The sequence below is a fragment of the Anas acuta genome, chromosome 7, assembly GCF_963932015.1.
Source record: "Anas acuta chromosome 7, bAnaAcu1.1, whole genome shotgun sequence".
Taxonomy (NCBI): Eukaryota; Metazoa; Chordata; class Aves; order Anseriformes; family Anatidae; genus Anas; species Anas acuta.
The window spans coordinates 37,346,257-37,358,939 of NC_088985.1; the positions used below are offsets into that span (position 1 = coordinate 37,346,257).

A 12,683-nucleotide genomic window follows, 5' to 3' on the forward strand; every position below is an offset into this window, starting at 1 on the left:
TGCCATTCATTGTTTTGTGCTGATATTTCCATGAATAAATTATTTGAGCTTACACTGTAATAATTAAACGCTGAAAGGTTTTCTTTTGAGATAGCAGAGAGTATCTGTGTCTGCTCTGAACAGCACTAACAGCAAGGGTCCTACAGGCCTACCTGGAAGAAGTAAATGTGGCTTGGCTTTACTAATTCTTGTAGACACTGTAGGAAGAACTATACTTTTTAGAGAAACATGAGCCATTTACTAAAACATTACTAAACATTAAAAACATTACTAAACCAAAAAGGGATCATTATCATGTATTTTCAACCCCACTGTGATGGGCCATGCTTTACAAGGTCACTCAAAGTGTGAGCAATGGTCTTGCCTTCAAGACATACTTGAGGATCCAGGCTGCCTTCCCAGCCCCTCAACAAACAGCACAATTCCACACAGAGACGTTTAAGAGCAGAGATGGGGATTTAAGATGAAGGGAACTGTCAGAAGAAGAAGGGATCAGGAAGATCCCCAATGACTGAACTGTTCTCTCCCAGCAGGGCAGTGAGAGATCAGCTGGGGAACAGGGATGTACGTGAATCCTGAAAATAAATAAATAAATAAAAAGATGATGAGAAACAAGCAAAGCGAAAAGACTACAGGAACGGTACTGCAGAAACCATCTGTTTTCACCAGCAGCCAGCACGCTGCTGCTGCAAGCAGCACAGTCATCAGTGTCTGACTCTAATAAAGCATCCCCTCGTTACCGAGTAAAAGCAGAGCACAGGCACATTGCAAGTTATGCAGGCTGAGCTTTGTATGTCTGATGCTTCATCAGGCCCTCGGTCATAACTTTGCACGCCATGGTCGTGTTTCCTTGCTTTTCCTTTTTCTTTGTAATAGGATAACAGCAGTCATTTCTCCTGCTGCCCTGCGGTGCAGCTTGTGCACAGCTGAGCTCTTGCCTTGTTCATACAGCAGCAGTATGTGCAAGCAGCTGATACGTGGTGTTAGAGGTGAAAGTGTGCTCAGGGTATCCGAATCCTTGGGAGCAATAAATGTCTTATTAACCCAAGAAGCACTCTACGAAGGAACAGGGGTTGCATGTAGGAATTAACTTTTGGCATGGATATTAGTTAAAGGTTGTCCCACGAAACATTAACTCTCTGCTAAGGCTGCAGGACTGCAGTGAGATAACAGAGCTCTGAACAATAATTGGTAACCCCATGCTGAAATCAATGCTATTGGACTATACTGATATAGATGTTCCTTTGATCTATAAGGCTCAAAGAAAGATTGGCCTTCACACAGATCTTAAGTGTCAGTATCACTGTGAGATTCGTGGCTCTCCACACCTGAACTGAAAATTGCAAATATGAGAGCAAAATTACCCCCTGCTAAAGTGCTCAGGAGCTCATTTGCAAAGTCTGTTTTCTATTAGGCAAAACAACACATGGTGTATTAGATCACACATCTCTCTCTATCTCCAAGAAGGCTTTTATCAAAGAAAGGCGTGCTCAGGATGGGCAGGCCCATCTGTGGTGCATAGATAAATGCCTACAATCCGCTCAGACACAGCACGTTAGCCCTCGCTGCTGGTCGTGTTGTTTCCCCTCCTCCCCAGCATCATGAATCTCGGTCACTCTGTTTCTGCTATGCTGAAATGGAGCAGAGCAAAGGGATATTTGGCCAGGAAACAGCAAAATTGTGCTGGTATCTGTTTCAGTTCCCAACACGGGTGCTTTGGTGTAACCAAGTGCACAGCATCAGTGGAGGGCTCTTCATTTAACTTAACCACCCGTTACATGGATATAAGAGTATTTTGAAAGGAAATTTCATAGAACAATTTTGGTATCAAATAATAACAAAGTTCAGTCAAAAAAACAATATTCACACATGAAAATGAAGCCTCAAATACGGCAACCATGTGCATTTGGAGGGGGGTTGTATTCCACCCCCAAAACCTGGCTAAGCAAAGTAACACCATGCCCTGGCTGCCATAGTGTGGCCAGCACATTTTCCAGGAGAAGTGTTCTAGAAGAACACAATAGAAAGCACTATTATAGCATTTGTAATCACCTTTTTGTTGTTGGTAGAAGTTTTACAGTTGTTGGCAAAGCTGAATTTCCAGCCACAGTGACTGCAGAGGGGGGAAGAAAAAGTTTGAAGAGAAAGTGCATCTTGTTTTCCTTGTGGAAAGCATTTCCCTCACAACGCACTGTGAAAATTGTTGGGTTTGGGGGTTTTTTCTTACTGACATGCCAATGTCTTTAGAGCTGATGGAGGTGTCTTACCTGGAAGCCAGATCTCCTCCTTCAGGTGCGTTTTATGCTCTGCTCTGGATCCACAGGCACCAGGAACATCGGGGCTGGAGGCGATGCGAGGCCAGAGGAGAGGAACGGACACGGATGGATCTCAGTGCATCATTTAGCCCCAGTTCATGCTCTCCTGAAAGATAACAGCTCATCTTTCAGACACAACAGGAGGATCACAATGAGATGAGTTTGGAGCCTGTCAAACTGCTGGGAATGCCGGTGTTAATTAAATAACGATGGAACAAACGGCAGGGTCTGCTTGTCAGAACTGCAACACCAAGAAGGCAGCCACGATGCAGATGAATTCGAAGTGTTTTCCCCACCAGCTGATCGTGGCCGGGCTGTCTCCAAGCTCTTCCCAAGGCAGGGAATTAGTTTTCAAGCTTTGAGCTGGAGATAATGAATTGACATCAGACTCAAGTGCAAGATGTGGCCCTCAGAAATATGATTTCTGCTCAAAGTCAGATCTAATGAGGACCAAATACTGGTTAAATGAATACCAGTTGCTTTGAAAGAGTATTATTTGATCTGCTTAAAGATGACAGAAAAGAACAGTAACAAGACATGTCAAAGTGCCATGAGCTGTATGATATGTTATAACCCCACACTGCTTTTGTCTGAACAAATGTTATGACAACCCCCAGAAATGTGATTGTATATCTGTATTTTTTGTGTTTTACAGTATGTCATCATTCCATGTCATCTTAGGAGATATAGACAATCATTTATCAGAATTAAGCACACTGTAATAAAATAATTTCCTAGTACTCTAGGTTATGAAAACAGCTTTTGGCTTAATTTTATGATATGACTGCTTCTTAGTATCTCAGCAAAACAGAAGGGCTGATGCATTTTGCTCTGAGCTTTCTTATTTTTTTTTTTTTAATGTACTTTGTACTGAATATATCCTTTTACTTTCATTTGTGTGTTTTTATAGAATATTTTTATTTTAAGGACACTGGCATACCATGCCAAGGTATACCAGCTGATTATTTCTCATGAAAGTTCTGTAAAGTAAAGAGGTGAGAATGTAACTTAATATGTTACTAGCTACTAATTACTGCCTTGAATGATTTTCTCTCTCTTCTGCGGTGTGCTCCTTGGAGGGTGCTGAGCAGGGCTCCAGGCACAGCCAACATGAGGGGCCTGGCATCAGTGCTTTGGGGAGGGACCCTCTGCTTAGGTCACACAGGTGTAAGCCCCTGTCAGCAGCAGAAACAGTCTCATAAACCAAACCACAGACAATTTTCACTGTGTTCTAAAAGTAAAAAAAATAAAAAAATAAAAAAATAAAAAAAATAAAAAAAAAATCTAAACCTATCTAATCCTCATCTGGGGTTTCTTTAGCTATAAAAAACATTGTGTCTTCTCTTCTCTCTCTCGTTAATCCATTTTTTTGGATGACTGACAAATTCGGATTTTCATAGCTGATATCCTCTTTGATGAAGCATCACAAATGCCCAGCACCAAGATACAGCAATTAGCATTATCAGCTGTCAGGACTGAACCATCCCATCTGCTTGTATGAGCGTGTCCTCTCTGCTCCTCGGCTTACCTGTAGGAAACCAGCAGCACGTCCCAGTGTTTGAGCCTCCCCTGCCAGTTCTGGCAGACATTATCAGGACTTAAAGAGGACTTTGGGGAAAGTTAATAAATAGGGTGGCTCCACACAGCAGGAGAGAGCAAGGAAGGGTCGCACCAAATTGCTGCTGCAGGAACTTCGGGTGGACGAGATGATAACCAGAGAGAAAACAGAAGCACAGCATTATCTCTAGCAACCATTTGCAGTGCGGGCTGACTCATTAAAAGGGATGATTAAAGACAGCCACCTACATAGTTAATTACTGTCAGCAATTAAACCTGGAGGAACACTGTAATAGATACCCAAAGAAAACTGAGCTGAGAAATAGCCTCACCTGGGCAATATTTCTTCTCTCGCCTTGTCAGACAGCACTGTGTCATCCCCCATGACCTTTGAAAGCCTGCATTCCTTTTCTAGGACATTTTCATCCTCCTGTGTAGGAAAATTGCTGACTATAAACCTAAGGAGGCATTATCTCCTCTGTGCTATCTACACTGACCCAACCAAAGTCAAAGGGCCACCTGCCCCTGGGTGGTGGGTGGGATGGGAACCCTGCAAGGCAGCCCCAAGCCTCAAATGCCAGGCAGGGGATGGTGATCACCCAGACCCTGTCCCACAGGGGAGAGAGAAACCAGGCAGCCACAAGGAAATCTTTGTCCAGATGGTGACAAGACAGATCACATAGCTGTGAGATGAAATACATCGATCACACAGCCTAAAAGTATTTGAATTTACTTGTGTTCTCCTCTGAATGTGAGGAGGACAACAAATGTGCTCTTGCTTGCTCAGGAATAAGGAAGGAAACAAAACAGTTATATATTTTCAATATTCCTTTTCATATTGTCTGCTGCCCACAATAGCTTGTAAAGTACGAAGAGCTCAGCTGGGCTTAAATGAACTGGTTTATGAATCTGCATTTAGAGTATAGCTAATGAAAAATTAAAATTACAGCAGTGATTTTTTTTTCTGATAAGAAACTAGAATTTCATCATAATCAGTGGTTGACCAATGTTCTCAGTTGACCCATCTTAAAAATTGTGTTTTCAGATTGTGTTTTCTAGCGTCGTTTCACCATCCTTGAGAACGGCAGAGCAGAGCCAGCTTGTGAGGCAGCTCTGGCTCAGGAGGATGAGCTCCAGCTTATGTCCCCACCCTAAATCAGCGCCCAGCTCATCTTCTTGTAATGTCATCATCTTGTAACGACTCTCCCACCAACACCCCCATGCCAGACCCCGTGTGCCATCTGGAAATAACATACTCAACTAACAGGGAGTATTGGCAGTAGAGTGCCAAATTTAAACATTTCCATAAAAATCGGCAGCACATATATATTTTAACACATAGGAATAAGGTGAAGGAGAACCTGCTTTGCCTGGTGAAGCACAGGCACATCACCTTGCAGAGGTCAGTGCTCTCCCTGCTCCCTGCCGAGCACCATTCAGCACGGGGTGCTGGCTGCTCACCATCCATCCAGCCAGCACAGGTATTAAGTGCTTCTCCGCACAGCTGGTGACACAGGGGCAAAGAATTGCTCTTCAGTATTTGCAGAAGAAAATTATCGTGGTCACCTAGGATACAAAAAATGCCTTTATATTGTTACTCTGGAATTTATAGTACTTCTGGCACTGTATGTTGACATCTACTGATGGCTCTTGACAGCACAGGAAAATAGTTTGAATTTTTTCCAGAACTCCTAATATACACAAAAATTCCTAACTATTTGCTACCACCGAGTCCAAAGGGTTCAAGTATTCTGGTCATAACCTATTACTGAACCTTTCCATCCTGAAGCTCAGATGCAAACTCTTTATGGCTTAAATAGGCTTAAATCCTTGATTTCAGTGGAGCTCGCTTAGGTTTAGCTCCTCAAAAATATTTTGTTAAGCACAGGAGACTCCAGCTGAATATGAGGGGGTACTTCTTCACTGGGAGGGGGACAGAGCACGGGGACAGGCTGCCCAGAAAGGCTGTGGAGTCTTGTCCTTTGGAGATATTCAAACCCTGCCTGGACAATGTGCTCTGGGTGATCCTGCTCAGCAGCGAGTTGGACCAGAGGGTCTCCAGAGTCCCTTCCAATGGGAACCATGCTAAACAAAAATCCATCTGCTCTGCTTTTCAAATCTGTGTCAGAGTAAGAACTTCTTTGCCCCATGTCAGCATACCTGGGCTAGGGGAATAGCAGGAGGCACCACCGGGGGGATTTCAGCTGGTGATGGTTTTTGATCTGAGAATATGGCCAACTCTTACTCTGCCCTGTTCTTTGGCCTGCTACAGAGATGCTGAAAGCAGGAGGCTGCAAAAGCTACATCTCCCAAGAATAAAAAATTTTACTAGTAGAAATCCTTAATTTCCCAATAGAAAATAAAGGATGTAAATGGGATTTTATATGAAGGAATCTTAATAAGTTTATTATGAATTATTATTTTATACGCATGTTCTGATACCATTTTATGATCCCTGAACTCCTCTTACAGTCACATTCACCAGAACAGACCCTGCTGCTCGGGCAGAAGTCCACTGAGACCCCGAAAGACCAATTGGATGGATCTGAGCACAAGCAGCCTCTGTATTTGCTTTTGAACATGACTCCTCTGGTTTGTGCAGGAGCTTTTTTTTTTTCCAAATAAGAAAATCTGTATATGAAACATAATTAATGAAACCAAACATGTTTCACCACAAAATAAAAATGATGAAAAATTCAAAAAGAGGACAAGAGAGTCAAAAGCTGCAAAATGGTGAATTCCAAATAGACATAAGGAAAACTCCCTCCTTACAATGACAGAAATACTGGAGGAGGTTACCCCGAAGGGTTGTGCAAACTCAGCATTTTTGGAGATTTTCAAAGGCCATTTGGACAGGGTCCTGAAAAACATGATATATCCTTGAAGTCAGCCCTCTGAGCAGAGGATTACACTAGGTGATCTGCAACTTCAGAGGCTGCCTGAGCCAAAATACAACGCACGGGTTCTCTTCAGAGCTCTGATTTGTTTTAGGGGAATCTGGCCAAAAATCTAAGAGCCTACCCCCCAAAATGCTTTGTTTTTGTCAAACTGTCGGGATTTGATAAAAAGCTGCTCCAGCAGCTTGCTTTCTCTCTCTTTTTTTCTCCCCCTTATCCCTTAGAATTACATTTTATTAGTGTGGTGGTTAAATGAGTTTTCAGGTTATTTAGGGACTTGGATATGGGAGTAAAAAACGTATTTTACTTGTTTAGAGATTGCAGAAGACAGACTTATAGGAAGAGGTGATATATTGCTGTGCTGCCAAGAAGTCCCACAGAGGAAGCATTTGCAGATTCCGGAGCCCTAAATCCCCCATCACGTCCATCGCTCTGGAACGTGACAGCCCAGCACACCGCCCTCGCTATTTAGAAGCCACAGCTGAAGCTTTGGCTTTTAAAATAGGAAAAAGTTATATTAAACAATTATTTATCCAGATTCTCATTGTGTTATATCTAGACTTAACACAGCAGTTATCAGTGTGTTGGGTATATTAGGTGTTATTGACACTTGTGGTTTAGTTTCTGGGAGTTTTTATGGAAATGTTTATTCCCAGTATATTTTGAGCAGGATCACTTGCTCTGGCACATACTCTTGGCTCCTCCAGAAAGCTGTTTACTTCTTAGCTCCTTCTAGAGATTGATTTTTGTACTTAGACACTGAGATATAAAATACTTTCTATTAGTATCTTACCATTATCTTTAATATGCAATAGAAAAAAATTGAACTTTAAGACAAAAAAGAAATTGGTCCAGAAAAGTAATATTGTTTTTTCATAAAAATGTTCATTATTTCATAATCTACTTTCTAATCCTTTTTATAAGTACAGAGATATACCATAATACGCATTTGTCTCAAAAAAAAAAAAAAAAAAAAAAGGCAATTTTGTGTCAACACCGAGAGATTTCAGAGTAAAGCAAGAAACCCACCAAAACCAAGGTCCAAACCAATGTCTTTAAAAACCAGATCTCTTAAGCATGTACTAGCTTATATTTAGAGAAAACTTACCCAGTGAAGTTAGAAGTCGTGCTAGAGGCATCACAGCTGGGGTTTCATGGCATTGCTGTGCTTCCCAAAGGCAAAAAGGGAGTGAGGAACCGGCATGGAGTGCCTCAGAGGACATCCTGCAGGAAGAACAAGGATTTTGATGCACCATTCAGCTGCTGCAAGTGACAGCAGTTGTGCAGCTTACAGCACACCTGTAGGCATACCCACAGCTTCCTATTGCAATAATTCTTGTATCAAAGTCCCAGCTTCCAAGAGGAAGGGGCTATGGACAGCCGAGAAGAGCACTGCAGCCCTAGAGCCTCCTGCAATGCCCGCATGGCTCTGCAGGGAGCACAGCACCCCTGGGACCTCCAGTAGCACCGCACCAGGACAGGGGGACAGGGGCACGGCCGTGATGTGCTGGTGTTCCCTGGGGCCTGGCAGCACAGGGCAGATTTCCCATCCTCTGCCCAGTGGTAATGGGTGTCAAAATAATCCGGACATATAGCTACATGCATGCTGCAATGAAGGCACACAACCCAGTGGAAGAAGTTGTAGCTCCTGGACTAATTAACCTAGTTGTGAGGAGAACATTTTTTTGGGGAAAAAAAAGTGAAGTCCCCGAGTCCATGGTTTGGCTGTCCCATGAGGGCTTCCCATTGCCCAGCCCAGGAAACCTCTCCTCCAGCGAGAGGATGGCCGTCCCTAAATCACAAGCACAACTGCTGATTGCCTCGTGCAAGGACCTATGTGAGAAGTAAAGTTAAGATTTAGAGGGTGGAAACCAGAAATCTAGTCAAATCAGGGCTGTGTACCAGGTAATATGCAGAAAGGGATACAGGTATGTATGTATGTAACTTCTGTGCTCCCCATCTTCTCATTGTCTGTTTCTCCTGAATAGCAAAATATTTTTCCTCAGACTAGCGACCATTTCTGTGCATTAGAAGTCACCGTACACCCCATGCCTATATTGCCACGAGCCCCGAGAGATGCGGAAGGAGATGCAACAAACAGGCAAACGCCGGCATCGCTGGACACAAAGGCATTTCTCTGCTTACTTTCCAAATGATTTCTGCAAAATAAAAGCGATACAAGCCACAGGACATAAAAGCCACGATCGCCTAATGAAACGAGGGACATGATCAATGAACGCAATCCGATGTCAGGCTTTTACATCTCTCAGCTTCGACGTAAGCTGCTTTTTAAACGAGAGCGAAAGAAACCCAGTTACAACTCTCCATTAAGGTCTGGCATCACTGCTTGGTGAAGGAAGAAAAATGATGGTATTTTATACAGGCAGCACGCTTAAACCCCTTATTAGTAGTCTGGATAAAACTGAAATATGGTCCTTCAAGTGGACGGAATGTAAAGCGTTAGGGACAGCCCTGAAAGCAGTAACTGTGGCAGTGCCAGGGAGATGCTGGGGGCACCTCCTCAATGAGGCACAGATCCTGCTCTTGCCTCCCCTGGCAGGGACATTGCTTGACCCTGCACCAGGTGGGGTAAAAAGGCTCGGGGTGCTCCCTGCCAGCACACAGGGATGTCACACCCCAAGGATTCTGAGCCAAGGCCCAACAGAGGCACAGCTGGGGAAAAAAACAAAAAAACAAAAAACAAAACAAAACAAAAAAAACTTCTCTCCCACTTAGATTTTTTTTTTATTCTGATGGGAAAGCTGCAGTGCTGGAAAGTTTTGGAAAAATCTCTCTGGGTAATGCCTGTTTACCTGTCAACTTCATTGTACTGTCCCAATAATAAACTGAGATTATAGAAGCTTCCAGTCTTTTCAGCATGTTTTCACCGTGATGCCATTTCAAATGTGTGTAAATATATAATAAATATATATATACATGCATATATATACATACATATGAGAAATCTGGCCCCATTTCACAGTTGCTCTGGTGCCTGACGCCAGGTTTTATTCCCTTTAATACTTGGAGCAATCAGCCAAGGAGGTACTTGTGTACACAGATAACAAAATTGCCAGGCCAAAAATAAATTATCATATTTATCATATCTGTGATATTACTCTTTAAGGAATTGCCTTATCTAGCCAAAAAAATGCTTTAAACATATGACACTAATGGAGAGTGGATTTTGGTTTACTTCCAACTGCATTATTGATAATTACAGGCTTTATATTTCAGCTTGATCTCCTCTGACCAGGGATGAACTTGTTATGAAAGAAAACAGGAGCTGTAACTTCCATCGCACCGCGCTAGAGGAACAGCACCCAAAATGCCGTCTTTTGGGTGGAATGTGTCCTGAATTACAACACAAACCCGTGAGTCACAGCACCACAGCGCGAGGAGCAGCTGCAGTTAAAATGAATTATCCTTGGCCATCGGAGATGCCGACTGACAGATGAAGACATGAGCCAGGATAAAGTTGCAGTTATAATAAGAGAAAATGAAAATAACATAATTTACCAAGGGCAGGCTCAGACGGACAATATGCAAACGGCACTGCAATCTTTTACATCCTGTCTGCAGGCATATCCATTACACCTTCCAAAATTTAATTTCCCCCATGCTCTTTATGGGCAAACAAGCAGCATTACAGCCACTTTAAGGAAAGTGAATGCTGAAAACATGGAAGCTTTGTGTTGCTGCCAGCTCGGCTGCTCTCTCCATCACCGTGCATCAGCCTAGCGAGACCTCCAGCACGTCTCCAGCCCTTCCACCACTGCAGCTGCAAAGGACGGGAGCCCCAGCCCCAAAGGCAGCAACTCGGTGCTGGGGGCCCGAGTTATTTTTTCCCCAAGCACCGTGTAGCCAGGTGAGGCACCCCTGCTAAGGGGGCAGGTCCAGGCACTGCTGTGTGCAGGCAGCCAGGAGCCCAGCCTGGCCTTGGGCACTGCCAGGGATGGGGCACCCGCAGCTCCTGGGGCAGCCTGGGTGATACTCAGGATCTCACCACCTTCTGAGGAGAGGTATTTTTTTTTCTAACACCTAATCTAAATGTACTTTCTTTAGTTTAAAATCATAACCCCTTGACTCATCACCACACTCCCTGAGAAAGAGTCCATACCCAGCTTTCCTGTAGGCCCCCTTTAGGTATTGGCAGACAAGTTGATTGTGTTAAAGTGTTGATAAGTACCAAAACTGTATGATATATGCATAATATATATATAGCATTATATATATATATTAAAAAAGTCACCTCTCCATCTTGCCAGGGGACTTGCGAATAACAGCTAATGAAAATGAAGCTACTTAAGGGCCAAGATTTATTTTTTCTCTGACTAATATGCTCTGCCTTCAAAACAAATGTTTTTTATATTTGCATGTATGCTGTTATGCACACACCTTTAAATACAAACAAATATTAAACCTATAGACAAGTCTGCTGTGCTGAGCACAGTCAGAGACAAACTGAAGCACAAGCAAATAATTTATCTGTGCCTTTCCCTTAACCAGAGGGCTCTTCCCTCTGCCCCACCAGCTGCACTGGCAGCAGACTTCTTGCTAAACACCACGTGAACCTACCTGTAATGCTCCCTGAATGCAAAGCCACCCCCTCAGTGCAAACTGCACCTGGCCGTGCTCGTGCTTGCAAACAAGCCAGCTGCTAAAGCAGCCAGCACCTTCCCTGCTCACAGCACCACACAAATCCCTCTGTCCTGCTTCTCAGCCTGCCCACATCAACTTGGTTGGTAGCTAAGAAGCCCCAGTGCTGCCTGACATCCAGCATGAAGCCAGCAGCACCCAGGAAGCAGTTGCTTTATGCAAGGCTGCAGGCTGGAGGCTGGGAAGATGCTGATGCAATTAGCGGTGTTAATCAGATGATGAACAGGGAGAATGCAAAGCACCTGCTGTGCACCCACCCAGCACAAGGAGGACATCCCTCAAGTCACAGAACAGGCCTCCAGGACACGCTGATGCTGAAGGCAGAGGGGTGAACCCGATGGCAGGGCCTGCTTGTGGCCAGCACCAGCCCATGGCTACGGATCAGCCGCAGCGAGGTGCAGGGAGCGGTGCCAGGTGGATCAATGAAGATCAGGCAAAGGCATTTATCAGAAATAAACCTCCTTTATTCATTAGGCCAGAGCACATAATTTATGCAAAGTAATGTGAATTGCGTAGTTAATTTAGGTAATTACCTAAACAACTAGGTAATTTATGTTCCACGGCAAACTTACTAAACTCCCCCCCTTATGGATTTACTATTGTTATCCTTTGGTAAATGACAGTGAACATCCCCATAAAAACTGGTGCAGAGCACTTTATGTGCTTTATGAATTTTATGCATTTTCACATGAAAAATTTAGCTCTCGGGCAGAGATTGTAAGCAAGGCACTGGTATTCTACTGGGTCGCGTTAGTTTGGAGATAGGATTTATGGGACTGGCTGTAGCAGAGTACAGCTACCAGCACACGAGCATATTCACTGCAAGGAAAATCACCATTTTCTGCGATGCACACAGCTTTCTGGTCGTGCCCTTTCACCTAAGGCTGGCTGCTCAGAAGATGGGGGCTCGGTCAAGGGCAATGTCCCAGGCCATGGGCAGAGCCAGCAGTAGGCGCCTCTCGCTCTGCCCCCTGCCACCTCTGGGTGACGTCCTTTGGCAGGATGTGCTGGGCTCGATGACTTGGGCTTTCCTCCAAAGCGATCCTGATTGCGTGTTTATAGGAGACCTTTGGGAGCTGGGAAAGCATTGCACAAAACCTGTTGGCAATGAAATGCTATCAGACAGGTACAGACCATCATTGGTAGCTGAAGAGGTTTTATCTGAACGATGCTTATAAGGAGACTTTATAAAATAAAAGGCATCTTAGCCTGTCAGACCATCCCTATCCCTCAGCTGTTAGCTGCTAGGAGGGAA

The 12,683-nt window shown here is 43.9% G+C and overlaps 1 long non-coding RNA gene across 6 annotated transcripts; it reads right to left on the minus strand.

Moving 5' to 3' along the window:
- Positions 1–508: 508 nt before the first annotated feature.
- On the minus strand, positions 509–11,569 carry LOC137859833 (uncharacterized). 6 transcript variants are annotated; one of them, XR_011098589.1, is made up of 5 exons: positions 11,348–11,569; positions 7,878–7,993; positions 5,234–5,438; positions 3,844–4,006; positions 509–2,678 (listed from the first exon to the last, which is right to left on the minus strand). It is a non-coding gene; the product is annotated as an uncharacterized lncRNA (long non-coding RNA). The 6 variants fall into 6 exon arrangements; XR_011098591.1 differs by lacking the exon at positions 3,844–4,006 and having other exon boundaries at positions 11,348–11,568; XR_011098588.1 differs by lacking the exons at positions 509–2,678; positions 3,844–4,006 and adding an exon at positions 2,844–3,490 and having other exon boundaries at positions 5,266–5,438; positions 11,348–11,568.
- Positions 11,570–12,683: the final 1,114 nt, after the last annotated feature.